We start from the raw sequence: 15166 nt of genomic DNA on the forward strand, positions 1-15166 counted from the left end.
GCACCCGCTGTCCGCCCCACGCCCAAATGTCCACCCCGCGCCCTGCTGTCCACCCCGCGCCCAAATGTCCGCCCCACGCCCCGCTGTCCGCCCCGCGCCCCGCTGTCCGCCCCGCACCCCCTCCGCGGGGACCTCCCGCGCGCGCGTACTCACCGGACAGAGGGACGCAGGGACCGAGGCTCGGGGCGCGCGGGGCAGGCGGGGATGCGAGCGCGGAGGGCTGGGGACTGCGGCTCCCGCCGGCTCCAGGCAACGCCAGCCGCGCCGCCCCGCCCCGCCCCGCCCCGCCCCGGCCCCAGCCCCGCCCCGCCCCGGCCCGGCCCGGCCCGGCCTCGGTGCGCCTGCGTGGGGCGCCGCCCGTCTCAGGCCTCGCGGCCCGGTGGGGCCGGGCGGAACCGGGAGGGGGCGCCGCTCCCCGAAGGGCGGGCAGGGCGCGGGGAGCTGTCCGGGACTGTCCCCTCCGCGGCCGCAGGAGCGAACGGTGGCCCCTCCTGGCTGCTCGGACGTAGCGGGGCGCGGGGCGTGGGTGCAGGGAGAGACAGTCACTGCGGCCAAGGACAAAGCGTCTTTGACCGTGGAATAGAAAAAGCATGGTTTTGAGCGCCATTTCCCACTTTCTTTTAGGTTTGGGTTTTTTTTTTTTTAAGAGTCAGTATTTGTTTCCCTAGGTGGCCTTCTCTTAAATATATAGCCTTTTGGTAACTTATGTAGGAAATTCCAAAACCTCTGCCTGGGGTCAGTTTCTGTTTTCAGAACCAGCCTAAACTTGAACACAACTTACATTTGATCCATGCCTCGTATTAGTTGCACATAAAGTATATGAGATTATGTTGGGGGCGGGGTGAGGTTGAGGAGCCTGCAGGATATTGCACTAGGCGGGCGCCGCGAAGACGAGGCTAGAGAGACGCGCCCTGCTCAGGCTCACCGGGGTGGGGGCGGGGTCACCAGGGCGGGTGACGGGGCGAGAAGACAGAAGCTTGCAACACCGTCAGATACTCTAGGATAAGAGCAAAGCGCTGTGGAGACGCACGGCACCTCCGCTCTGGCGGCATAAAGAAGAGATTTTGTCACAAATTAAATGGAGCACTGGTGTGGTTCTTCGTGTGGAACGTCTGGTTTGCTTACACACGCGAGTCACATGCTCGACCAGGCCCTGACCAAGTCACAGCGGAGTGGGTGTAAAAGGGGAGGCGACTGTCCCTTGTGTGCAGCTGGCCGCTCGCCGGCCCTCCCCTCCCTGCTCGGCCTTCCTCTTCCCTGAGAACCTGGTCTCAACCAGCCTCTGCTACCCTCCGGAGGTCACGCCGGAAGGCAGTCCGCATGCTAGTGGCTCTCCACCCCTGCCCTGTAGATTTCAAGCGTCTGTAGTGTCCTCAGGGGAGATAGATCCAGATTTTCTTCAGAGCCACGTCCTGAGCCAACAGAGCTAAATTACGAGGAGGCTCCTCAGTCTGCCCTTCACTGGGGTCCGTGTGCTCAGCAGAAATTAAAAGCAGAGACTCCTCAGATTTTTAGCTTCAGATGTCCTTCTGCTATTTTCGTTCAAAACAATATTTGTGTTTATCCAGTAAAATATAAGTCAACTTCCCGAGCGGGAGACTGGAACGTAAGTCTTGTGAAAATAATTAGGTAGAAAAAAAGATTCTCATAGGAATCTTTCAGAATGTTGTAAACTTAAGATCCTCGGCGCTGTCAGTGAAAAGAAGCCATAGAAATGCTCAGCCTGCTTATAAAAGAACGAGTATCCGGCCTCCCGTGGACTGCGGTCGCCCCTGTACCTAGCACCATGCCCGGCGCTTAGAAGCTGCTCAATGGATGAATGCATCCATTGTGGTGCAGGGGGTTTTATTTTTAACAGCAGTTGCTATTAACTGCAAACCTCTGGTATTTGCAATGATGGGGAAGATATGCAAAGGAGTTCAACGGGAACCTTGTGAGAGAGCGAGCGGTGCTCAGCCGGGGAGTCTGGACTCTGGGGAGGACTTGTCTCTGGGTGGGGAACACTGCATTTCGCGATCTTACTAGCGTGCAGCCTTGGACAAGGATTTGATTTTTCCCAATTTGGGGTGGTGATTAGAATACGATGAGCTCACTTGTTTAATGTCTAACAGGAAGCTTAGTTTCAATTTCTCATCTCTCTTGTTCCTTCCAAAAACTCACCGCTAAACTCCACTCTCATTTTCCATGTGGATGATTCCGCCCCACCTAGTCCCTGTGAACGCCCTGCCCCCCAGCTGCAGGCCTGGCCCATCAGCCAGCTTCTTAGCAATCCCCCCCGCCCCCGGGCTACTGCCACTCTGGGGCCAGTATACAGTCCTCTCGGCATTGTTCACCTGGAGTTTTTCTTTATTCATTCAATAACTTTACCATGTGTCAGACCCTGTCATAGGCCCCGAGGATACAGGGATTAAGAAAACTGATACACAGAATCCGTCCAGTTAGAGCACTCAGTCTACTGATTAATTGGGTGGCTCGGCAGCGCTCTGTTAACTTTAGGGTTAGAGGTAAGAGAGCAGGGAGGAGGCTTTACAGGGGAGCCTTGCAGGGTGGGTGTGCGTGTGTGGGTGTGGGTGTGCCCGTCCCAGAAGTCAGCCTAACAGGGATCAAGGCATGTGATGGGTGGAACCACCATGTTCAATTTCCCTTTGTACGATCGTATAATTTGGATGAGATGAGCATGAGGGTTCAGGGAAGAGGGAAACTGAGGAGGGATTCTGCCTGAGAAAGAGGCCAAAGAGGACCACGTGTAAAGGACAGTGAAGGACAGCGTGTAACAGCCGCTGTCTCGCCCCCCCGGACACTGTGCTCTGCATGGCTCCTCCTCTGAGATCCGACCACCTAAAGCCCATCCCTGAGGCTTCCCAATCCTCCCCGTTCTCTGCCCATTCCGACCCCATCCGCTATGACTCTGCCTCCACCCAGACCTCTGCCTGCCAAAGCCCTCTTCACCCGGCCCGCCACCGTTCCTCCTGCTTCCAGCCGCTTCTCGATCCAGCCTGTGGCCTCTGTCATGAGTCACGGTATCCGGTCTTGCCTTTTCTCTGCGGACATCTGGCTGACCCCACCCCAGGACCACCGGCCCCGTGTGCAGGCTGCTGAGCACAGCTGGGCACAACCCGGCCTCGCAACGGATTCAGGGGCCTCGCTCTCCACCGGGCCCTAGGCATTCCTTAGCAACCTTTCCCACGCCTACCTCCTCTCTCGCTCAGCGGGTAAGAAGATGCTCTTTCCATCTAAGGTCACCCTCCAGGATTGTGACCTTACTCCCACCGGTATTTAAATCTTTGCCCTCCACTAGCTTCTCTCTCTCAGCCTAAATTAACAATGCTGGTTAAGTCAAGACTCTCTTCATTCCAAGCGACAGAAGCCCAACTCGAGCTTAGGTAAAAAGAGGGATTTTTGTTGTGGTTGTTGTTGTTGTCGAAGATGTGTCTGTCTGGCAGGATCTTTCACTGTAAACGACAGAACTCATTCTATCAAGCAAAAAATATATATATACATATATTTATATTTAATATACATATTAAAGGGTTTTAGGTAGCTTGGCACGACATCCTGCAGGACCAGGAAATCATGCTTCGTGGCCACACAAAGCCGGACAATATCCCAACCACACCGCCAACTTCTCCACTGAGAAGCCACCCCTGGCGGCGCTGACGCGGGCAGGGACAAAGCTCCCACCGCCTCCGCTCACCTCTCTCCACCTCGCTGTGCCGGGCTCTCCGGAGGTGGAGGCCATGAGTCACCTGCATCCTTGCACTGCTGAAGTGGTCACACCACGTGGCGCTACACACGCTGATGGAGGGCTCAGCATCATCACCGCCTTTTCCCAAGGTCTCTTCTCCGTGGTCGAGTAGACGCTCGGAACTACGTTTCCCAGAATCCCTTGTGAGACTAGTACCTGTTGCCTCATTAGCATGGGCGATAACGATTCATGAGAATGACTTAGGAGCTTTCTTCACGCCGTCTCTCTTGCTCCCTCTTTCTCTACCGTTTCAGAAGTTTTCATTTGTTGGGAGCAATACTCCGCGCTTACGTTATCACGATTGCGCAAATAGAATTCTCAGAACCAGCATGTCAGCACCCTCTGACTTCACTTTTATCCGACTTCGTTCTCCCGGGTGCCCCTGAATCCTCGTTGGTTTCATAGCCTGTGTGTCTGCAACATATTTATCTCGAAGCGCTCTTCCGAAAGAGGAATTTAATACATTCGGACTCACTAGGACACACACACACGGATGTTCGTGTGTATTTCTCCCGGATGCGTTGGCCAGAGCTCCCTTCTAGAACACTCTCTCCTCCCTGTTTGGTCCAGCTCTTCTGTATCTGCAGCCTGCTCTCCACGTGGGACTCCCTCGGTTCTCCTGGACGTAGGATGATCAGCTCACCTCGTTTGCCAGGGATGGGCCCAGTTTTAAAGCTGAGAGTCCCCCATCCGCCCCCCGCAGGCCCAGGCAGGCGGGGACCAGCCGACCTGCCTGGACGGCCCTTTGCCTCGTTGCTGTTTTAAGTCCCGTTTTCTGGCTCCTCTTCCTTCTGCGTTTCTTTCCTTATTTTGTAGAACCCACTCCAGTATTTTCCTGAAAAGGAGGTAAAAAAACCTTTTTTTAACTTGCATATCTGAAATGTCTTTAATGTGCTGTCACTCGTTAGAAAATTTGACAGAGGACAGAAATCAAGATATAAAGTCACTAAAATTCTGTCATATAAAATTTGACAGAAATCAAGATATAAAGTCACTTCCATCTGGATTTTTAGGAGTCCGCGCCACTGACGTCTGGCTTTGCGTGGGGGAGGCGGGACGCTGCGCCCTTCTGATCCTGCAGCGTCTGGGTCCTAATCTCTAGGCGCTCGCGGGCTGTCTTCGTCATCTTCGTCACCTCCGAGGGTCTGAAGCTTCAGCGGCAAGCTCCGGGGGCGCCCCTCTGTGCATCGCGGGGGGCACCGGGGGAGTCTTCGCGGTAACCTCAGGTCCCTCCGCGGGGGGAAGTCTTCCTGAATCTTCCTTCAGAAGTCCCGGGGCCCGTCTCTGTGTCCCCTCTTTCCCAACCTCCTGCGTGTCAGGGTGCTGGGCCTCCTGAACCCCAACATTTTCCTTTACCCTTCCGTTTTCTATTTCTTTATTTTCGATTGGAGTTTCTGGACGATTTTCTCAAATTTATCTGCCAAACCTGCTTCTGAATTTTTCTATTATATTTACTCCAAAGAGCAATATTTTGCCCTCTGAATAGTTCAAGCCTATAGCCTTCTCTCGTTTCCAGGATGTGTATCTCTTCTTACCACGGGAGGATATTAACTATTGGGTTCGTTTGTTAGGTTTTTTTTTTAAGTTTCCTTCTGCTCCATACATACTTCCTATTCTCCTCAACCGTTGGTTTGATTTGGTTCTGTCTGTCATAGCGTAGGCTTTCCTTGAATGACTGATAGTCCTTGGCTGTCTGTTCAGTCATAAAATAAAGAAATTAAAACCCCCGACCGGAGCAGACTAGTGTATATCCACGTGGGGTGATCTTGCTAGGTTGTTTTAGTTTTTGTTTGCTTCTTTGTGTCTGTGTTTAGCTAGCTTCCGATAGGGGACGCAAACACACACTCACCTGGAAAGTAATAGCTTGGCTGCCAGCACCACTGCACCCCACTCTACTATTTCTCAATATTTCTGAGATCAGCCTTCCCCTCAGCCTGCCTTCCTGCCAGCTTTGGTTTCGGTCCCTGGTTTTGCCACTAGTCCGTCTGCTTTTCAGTCTCCAGCATCCCGTTGCTGTCATAGTCCTTACAAGCATTTCATGGTTGCCTTAAAAAAGCCAAACCCTTTACTGTCACTTTTATGCTACTTTGGGAAGGAGGGTGGGTAAACACGCATGTTTACTCCGCCATATTTAACCAGAAGTCTTGAAATGGTCTCTTTCTTTGTGTGTGTTCCCTGTCCCATCTGGAGGCAGCTGGGGTGAGCACTGCACCTCGTTCATCATGACTGTCTGGCGTCTGGCACACTGCCTGGCACACACTGGGAGCTCGATAAGTCAGTAAGGGTTTATTGAATGAAGAGACGTGTAGCACAATCATTTTCTGGAAATTCCGATCTATGTTTTGCTTTGTTTTTCTCTCCAGTATTTCATCTTCCCCTCTTCAGGTAGGCTAATCTGTTATCATTCCTTCAGGGGATGTATGAGACAACAGAAAGCAAACTATTCCTGGATTCTGAGTTTTGAAATCTTAGGTCTTTAGTAAAATCGAAAGGACCCTTGGCATAAGCAAAATACTGGAGCAAAGTGTGGTGACAGTATTGTGAAGCACGCACCCGCCTCTCCCCTACGACTGGAAGACTAATCCAAAAGTGAGTCAGAGCTTGGCTCCAAGGAGGCAGCAAAGCCCCACAGAAAACTAGATAGTGTCTCCTGGGACCACATCATCCTGCCAGATGGCTCAGGAGCACTGCAAAGTTTCCTTCGAATTCAAGAAAGAAGGCAATGGATCTACAGGGGCCTTGTAGGTAAGAATGTAGGTCAAGAAATGCCAGATGGGACCGCCGAATGGGGAGACAGGATGAAACTCTGTCGGTGGGTACGTCACAGACAGGTGACACCGAGCGTTAGACCCCTCCCCATCCCCGATGCTCCGCACTGTGTACGCCTCTCATTACTTAAACACTATTCTAGGGACATCTCTGAATTCACTGAGATTACGTTTCTGCCACTTAAGTAAAATGGGAGCTCAAGACTGAAACTGAGTTACAAAAAATTAATTTGAATTTCCCCAATATCTCTATTGATTAGTTGAAATTCATATAAACTATACACATATAGTGATTATGACCAGATATTCCTTTTAAAATTCATAAAAAATGCGTATGTGCACAACAGATGATCAAATATGATAATCTAGCAACATGCTAGATTAAAGTACAGATTTATCCTTGCGAGTGATAAGTCATCCACAAAGTCCGGCATGTGGTTAGTGGAGTAGGTAGATTGCTTGGCTAAACTGTTTCTATTATTTGTTAATGTTAATGAAATAAATAAATACAGAAACATCGGTCAGGAATGCGTGTCAGGACCTCCGCCTTCGGCTGAGATAAGGCCAGAGCTCTTACTGAGAACTGGGTAACAGAAAAGCTGGTAAAGTACACGTAAAGCATCTCTTAGAAGACACTGAGGACGGCTGGGGAAAGCCGGGCTTGAGAGACGGGATTCTGGAGAAGACAGAAGCTTGGAATGGAGAGTGGGCACTCTGCAGCTAGTTTTCCTCCGGGGCACCTGCCAATTCTGAGTACCGGGCAAGAGCCAAGAGCCCAGACCACCGACTTGGGCAGGAGGGCGCTAAGGGGCAGAGAGGGCAGCAGAACTTTTGTCAATTTGGGAGCTGGAGAGAAAAATTGGAATCTTGTGACGCTAGGATGCCAGTGAAAAAGGAAGGGCAGAGAACGGAGTCTGGCACTTGACCTGTTTCCCACATTCTGATGCTGCGTGGAGCAAGATATTAAGGAACTAAGCGGAAAGTGTGAAAAGTAGAGTGGAGATGTTGCCACCTCAAATGGCTGGCCAGGGGGACAGGGCCATGGTGAGCGCCCCAGGGCCTCAGGTGGGACCCAGGAGGCGGTCTCAGGTGGCTCAGGCCACTGGAACAAAAACGTCATGAACTGGCGGGGCTTCAACAGCAAACCTTTATTTCTCACACTCCCGGAGAAGTCCAAGATCAAGGTGCCAGCGACTCGGTGTCTGGGGAGGGCCGGCCTCCTGGTTCGCAGATGCCCATCTTCTTGCCATGCCCCCACATGGTAGAAGGGGAAAGACTGCCCTCCGGGGTCTCTTCCAGAAGGAGACTGATCTTACTCACAGGGGCTCCGCCCCCCTGTCCTCATCCCCGCCCAAGCGCCCCACCTCCTACACGATTGCATTAGGGGTTAGGATTCAACATACGAACTGTTGGAGCAGGAGGGACATACACACTCGACTGTAGAGAGGGCTACTCTCTAGGAACAGGGCTGGATCAGGTGGAAAAGAGCCTCACAAAACTCCGATGCATCATGTGACACTCTGGAAAAAGCAAAACTATGAGGACAATAAAAGACCAGCGGTCGCCAGGGTTTGGGGGTAGAGAGAGATGACTAGGTGACTCTAGGGCGGTGCAGCTACTCCGGATGAAGGATACATGTCATCATACATTTGAATGTACAACACCAAGAGCAAACCCTCCTGTAACTGCGGACTTGGGTGATCACGATGTGTCAACAGAGTCATCCTTGGCAACGACAACACAAAAAAGTACCATTCTGGTGAGGGATGTTGAGAACTGTGCTTTCTGCCCATTTTTTCTGTAAACTTAAAACTGCTCGAAAAAATAAAGTCTTAAAAAAAAAAAACCACCTGTAACCAACCTGCAGATGGTTCCATCTGTGATTGATCAGCGAAACTGGCTCCTCCCTGGAGGAAGGGTGAAGCCTCTGCCGGAAGATCTCACCCCAAAGCCTCTACGATTTCGAAAATACAATGTCTGGCATCGGATCAAAATGTACCAGGCATTGCAGGAGACAGAAACAAGTACTAAAAAACCATAAAGAAAAAATAGAAGCAGACACATCGATCCAGATATTTTAGTTAACAACAACAACAACAACAACAACAAAAAAAAAACAAAATAAGTATAATTAATGTGCTCAGGAAAAATAGATGGAAGGAATATATATTATCAGTTAAAACTAAATATAGATATGAGCTGTGGAGTGCAAGGTGTCATGAAAGTCATAATAATAGTATTTCACACTTACCGAGTGCTCGTTTGTGCCCGGCATCGTTTTAAGGGATTCTTTGATTTCTCACAACTATCCTGTGAAATGCATACTATTATTGCTCCCCCGCTGCACACGCATGTGTTTACAAATGAGGAGACCTTTGTACAAGACAATTCAATCAATGCTTATGGTCAAATGACGAGTGAAGGGCAGCCGGTCCCACCCCAGACCCTCCATTTACTAACAAGGCTCTACTGCCAAGTGTGCATCTTGCACACCTGCACCAGTGATAGACAGATAACGTTTTAGTTAAAGAGATGCAGAACCCTGACCGTTCAAATTATTTAGGTCACCCAAACGTTGTCTGCCTCCCCAGAGCCCCAAACCACGAGGACGTGAAGAGTTCCAATCCAGCAGAAACTGCACGGAGATGAACTCGAGTCTGTGCCGCCCCATAACGCCCGCCTGAAAGTACGAAACACCGAGAAGAAATGCGTCCAATTCTAAGTAGACTAAAGACAGAAAATAAAAATAAGCATGAGGAATCTGACCAAAAATAGTGCTCAGGATTAACCGCCGCCCAGGTTACTTCTGGACACTCTCTAATTAGTATAATTGCCACCCATGAATCCTTAGCTGCAGAACTGCAGCTAATTCATTCATTTCACCGGCGGGCAGACAGCTTTGACAGAAAATTCCAGACATACTCAGGCTTCTGCTCTCTCCAGCAGCACCCTTGGCTGAACCCGGTCTCTGTCCTCAGACACACACTGTCCTTGTTGACAGACTCACATCCCTGGTTTGCCACCTTACAGGTAGACACCCAGGAAATGTATTTGAAGGGACGGTGGACTCCACGGCAGGAAATCGCTCTGTCTCCCACAGCCCCATTCCAGCAATGTGTTTTCAGTGCCAAAAAGAGAAAATCTACCAGTAGATTCGATTTCTCCAACTCTCCCGTATGCAGAAAAATCAAACGGCTGTCATCGTTTCTACCTTAATGTGAATTAATGAACCAACTCAGTCTCGTGGGCAGCTACCTGTGATCAGGAGCGTGAGGAAGTTGGAGTTTTGGCTGAGATGCAGTAAGCACAACTCCTGACAATTTTTTGTGCATACACTACAAGGTTGTTGTCATTTTCTTAACTACTATATAATGAAATTAATGATGTACCGTGCCTCATAGAACTGTTGTGGCTAGTGAACGAGAATCATGGGCATAAATACGTTTAGGATAATATCAGGCACACAGTAGGTGCTTAATACATGACGTCTTTTAAATTTGATTATAATGACTTTGATTATAATGACTTCAAATTTGGAGAAATTTAAAGGAATCGAACACACTTGGAAAGAACAGGCAAGATAGTTATGGAAATAGATCCAAATAAAGCTTAGTAAAAGGACGAAATTAAGCCCTCGGCTCACAGAGCTGGATTTCACTGTTCAGCATCATTTCTGCTGCTTTAGATGATGCACGAAAGACTTGGGAGCATCTTGTGATCTAATTGTGTAGCGTACAGGCCTAAATAGCCGTAGGTTTACAAATCTATTTAACGTATTTAAGACATTTTGCGGAATCAGGATGTCAAGTTTATAGTTAACATCTTCTCTCTCCATCTGCTGAGAGATCGTTATCTCTTCATCTGTCTATTTACTTGAGGACAGAGTAGTCACCTCCCGTGATGCCCACCACACAGGCTCGGGTGCACAGTGTTCTTCTTAGATGAAAACCATCTTCCTGACTCAGGCTCAGAGGGTATGTCCACTGAACCATTTTTTCCGGTAACAGCAGTGGATTGCACGTGTTAAGTCCAGCATTTTCTCACCGAGTTTCTTTCGTGACCAGAAGCAAACCTTTCTGAGCTCGTTAAGAGGTTTTATAGGAACGATTTGGCTACAGATCAAAACCAAGCCAGTTGTCTCCTGGGACACAAGAACACAGGAGTACGCCTAGTGAGTGCCATGCCCTCGGCGGCCTGGCTTCTGGGAATCCTTGCCCCCGGGCTGTTTTTCTGGTTAGCCTGAGACAAGACTTAGTCACCGGCGAATAACGTATGTACAAATTGGTGTGACTGGAGAGAAAGATCTAAAAAGGCAGAAGCCTCGGTCTAAGTGAGTGACAGGCCTGGCTGGTGTCCCCAGTGAGTAATTGAGATCGTTGGTTAGTGGTCCCATCACTTACCAGCGGTGTGACCTTGAACAGGTCGTTTACGGCGTCTTGCCTTTTCCCACAGGAGAAGCAATATTGTTACAGTAGAAGGCTTTTACATTCCCTCTCTCACCCTAATTAGTCTTGCCTATGGAAAGGGAAATTAAAGCTGAGGACTTTTTGTTTTATGGTGCCACTTTCAACGGCTACATGTGGAAATAAAGATGTTAATGAAATTAAGTGACACAGACTAGTGCAAATAAAATCAAAGTTGACTAATATTCTCAAGAATCATTCAAGTGTACTTTCAATGTTGAATGAACCGCCCACACAGATACGGTCAACCGATTTTTACGAAGGCGCTAAGGCAATTCAATGGTGAAGGGTAGTCTTTAAAAGGCCTTGCAGTAATCAGATGCAAAATAAATAAATAAAATTAGATGCAGACTTTACACGTTTCACAAAAAATGAACTCAAAATGGACCACAGGACGTGTAGCGTACGTAACTCCTTATTACTTAAGAGTGGGCTACATATAGTGACTGCCTCCCAAAGGGTACAGGATGGAAGGGGGTGGGGATGGTGATTTTGTGGCGGAGAAACCTGACAAACACGACCTCGGCCAGGTGACCGAGATCTACAGGTCCTGTGATAGCGTCACTCCTGACATAATTTGTCGAGAGGTGTGTTTACCTCTGAGGTCTTCCTGCCAGGAACCCGTATACCCAGTCTAATCATAAGGAAAAAATCAGGTAAGTCCAGTAGAAAGACAAAAGATTTGACCGGTAATTCTCAAAATCATCACAAGTCATCAAAAACAAGGCAAGTAAGAAACTGTCAGAGCCAAGAGAGACCTAAGGCGCCGTGACGACGGAATGTGCTGTGACAGCCCGGACGGGGTCCTGGAGCAGGAGGAGGCATCGGGGCGAGACAGGAAGTCAGAGCAGAAGGGGCTCTGGTCAGCGATAACGTGCCGGTCTCAGTTATTGACGTGTGCAGCACGCGCCATGCTGAGGTGGGACGCTACTCACGGGGCACGCCGGGCGCGGGGGCCGTGGGACTCTCCGCACCATCGCTGCAGTTTTCGTGTAAGTCTTTAATTCTTTTAAAATGAAGAGTTAATGTTTAAAAAGCGTATGAACGTTTGGTGTCTTTCTGGGCAAACCGTTCACACCAAAAAATATCGCTTTGAATTTTTTTCTCGCTCTTTCCTCTATAGTGAATGATCGGCTGCTATGTAATATAATCCTACCCTTTAATGTGACTTAGTCCTTTAAGGACCCTTCGATTTTGGAGCTAAGTTGCATCCACAGAACCACATCTTTGAAGACAAAGTGGCACCAACCAGAAATGCGGTGAAAAGCAGCTCGCTCTCGCACGTGAGTATTTATTTCATCAGTGAAACAATAATGACGAACTCATGCTAACGGTAAGACAGGGACACGCTCAGGAGCCCCGCGGGCTCGGGGTGATGGTCTGTAACGTGGAACCACGGTGAGCGTGTTGAGGCTACGGCAGGCTGGTCGTTCTCCATGTGCTGCCTGCTGGAACGTTCCCCAGGGCTGGGGCTGGCACAAGCCCTGCCCCTCGGCACATTCAGAAACTTGCATGTTGTCCCAGTTGACTCAATACGACTTGGCTGACACTGACCCTCCACTTCTCCCCATGTATGAATGTGGGAATTGGGTGGAGCTCACCCCTAAGGTCGCTTCCTGTTCTGTGATGGCAGACATAAGAGGAACTTGCTTCCACTGGCTGACAGCGTATGACGGATCTGTTTCTCTGATCGCCTGGCCTTACCTGGCACAGAGAGGGGGCCTGAGGGAGGAGGATGGGGTGAGAAAGAAAGGGAAAATGACAGCCGAAGTGTAACCTAGAAAAGAGAAGTCTCAGAGGGGACCCCGCTCCAAGTAGCTGAAGAATGGCCACGTGAGATGTGGGAAAGCAGACACGTTCTCAGAAATTCCCCAGACAACAAACTGGGGGCCAACAGACACGTCGGAACGGCCGACATCCGACCTAGTGTGACGACTGGGGAGCCGCGGTAACGGTGACAGCCGTCCCACAGAGACTGGCCCACTGGAGCCGCGGGGACTCCGCACGGCCGAGAGGGCAAGTTCCCGCTCCCCGAGTCCCACTCAAGGCGCCTCTCGCCTCCCACACTGCCCCCTGCCTTCCTCACCTCAGCCTCTCAGCCTCTCTCCTGCCACCCCGCCCCCCACTTCTGAAGCCAGCCCTGCGACGGTCTCCACTACAAACATCTGTGTCTGTTTGGGGCAGAGGGGAACATCTAAGTCTGAGAGGCACGACCGAGATCCTTCCGAAGCCCTCTGCCACGCTGAGTCTGAGGGCCACAGAACGCCCTGCTCTGGTCCCGCACCCCAGCAGGCCTCTGGTCCCCGCCAGCCTGTCCCCTCCCCCGTAACGCCCCCCGTAAACCCCCACCTTTGTCGGTGGGGACAGGCCTGCTTTGTCAGGCACCGGTGCTGGCAGCCGGGGGCTCCCTCCTTCCCGGGCTGGAGAGTGCCAGGCGCTGTGTCCTCCCACCGGCCTGCGGCCCTTAGGGGACGTGCTGGTTGTCAGCCGCAGAGCATTCCGAACGGGCGTGCCCGGAACAAGGGCTTCTTCCCCCGAGACCAGAGTCCTGTCGCAGGCCATCGATGCACCGAGAGCACACACACTCCTCCCGGGGAGCCCTGCGGCCCCCATCACCCCGACAGCTCAGGAAGCACACGCTCCCCGTCGCAAGCGGCTCAGAGGACGGGAGACTGAATCGAGCGTTTCTTTCCAACTTCCTCCTGCTCGGAACAAGCCCCCCGACGACCACCTCGCAGTCCGGCCGGGAAACACGGTCCCGTCACAGGACACAGCCGTCGCAGCGGGCCTTACGCCGTGGAGCCAGGCGAGCGTCGGCTTCGCAGCTCGTCCGCTTATGGGTGACGGGAGCCCGTGTGGGCCGCTGCTACCAGGGTTCTCTTCCCAGACAAGGGGACGGTCTGGGCGGTAGGTAGAGTGACGGGCCGAGCGACTAATGACAACACCCTGATCGCCAAGACAGAGTCCTGCGGTTTCCTGTGTCTGCAGAGCTGCACCAGCTGCGGGGCGCTCGCCGCTGCAGAGGGCCGTCGGCGTTCTTCATTCCTTCAAGGGGGCCCCTTATCTCGGGAGGACACGGCCCCAAGACTCGAGCACCACCTCCGGAACCCCAACCTCCACGTGGCTCTCCTCGCGCGACGTGCCTCGCGTTTACGCGTCTGCATCCTGGACTGTGGACTCTCCGACTTCATGTCCGAGTTTCACCGCCTGGAGCGAATGACTCTTCAGTGTGTGTCTGTTGAGTGAGTGGACAGGGCACGGCCACCGGCCGTGAGGCCCGATGGCTCAGGAGGTGCGTCCTAGTGGCGGGGGGCTGTGTCCACAGTTCTGGCTCCCCGCCTTTGAGCAGCGTGACCGTGCAGGAGTAACCCACCTGTGCCTCAAGTTCATCCCGTGAAGTGGGGTTAACGTTAGACTTTCCTTCCCGGGGCCGTCGAGTTAGTGGACGCGGAGCATGCAGAAGGACGCGGCGGGCACGCGATGTTTGATGCGCGTTCATCGTGGGCGATGTGATTAATAGGACAATTATTACTTGGCAACGATAATACCCCTACTAATAATACGGCAGAGCCTTCGGCAGCGCGGGGGCAGGGCAGATGCGCAGCGCCCGGCGTGCGGCCCGCACAGCGGTGCTGGGACCCTGCGGCATCGCCCGTGAACAGAGCGGAGCCGACAGCGCGCAAGTTCTCCCTCAGGCCAGGCGCGGACCCGCTGTTTTATGAAAATGACCGCTGCTTTTAAATGGACTATTTTTCTGAGCCATGATAGGTTCGCAGCAAAATGAGGGGAAGGTCTGGAGAGTCCCCGCCGACCCCCGTCCACTTTCACGCACGGCCTCTCCCCATCGGCAACACCCGGCCAGAGCAGAAGGTGTATTACAGCCGGTCAACCCATGTTGGCATCATTATCGCCCAAGTCCGCAGTGTGTTTGGTGTTCTGCGCTCAGTGGGTCTGGACACGGGCACAATGACACGCACCTGCCATGACAGTGTGATGCGAAGCAGGTGTGCCGTCCTAAAGACCCACTGCATGTGACCTCTTCTCATTCCAAAACGATTCTCAGAGAAGTATTATCATTATTCCCATTTTTAAAAGATGAGGAAAGCGAGGGATTCGCTGAAGACCGCACACTAACGAGCGGGCCACCTGGCCCCAGAGCCCGCGACCCTTCGTTCCCAGGCCACCGCCCC

The 15166-nt window shown here is 51.7% G+C and overlaps 1 protein-coding gene across 2 annotated transcripts in view; it reads right to left on the reverse strand.

Annotated features, from left to right (window-relative positions):
• The window catches only part of ANXA5 (annexin A5), a 27099-nt gene extending 26816 nt beyond the window's left edge, over positions 1–283 (reverse strand). For both annotated transcript variants that reach the window (XM_039879535.1, XM_039879536.1), the window contains exon 1: positions 154–283. The gene's annotated coding sequence lies outside the window, so the exon portion shown is untranslated. The remainder of the gene's footprint in view (positions 1–153) is intronic.
• Between the last annotated feature and the right edge of the window lie 14883 nt (positions 284–15166).

This window comes from Pteropus medius, unplaced genomic scaffold (assembly GCF_902729225.1).
Source record: "Pteropus medius unplaced genomic scaffold, Ma_sr-lr_union100, whole genome shotgun sequence".
In the NCBI taxonomy this organism is placed as follows: domain Eukaryota; kingdom Metazoa; phylum Chordata; class Mammalia; order Chiroptera; family Pteropodidae; genus Pteropus; species Pteropus medius.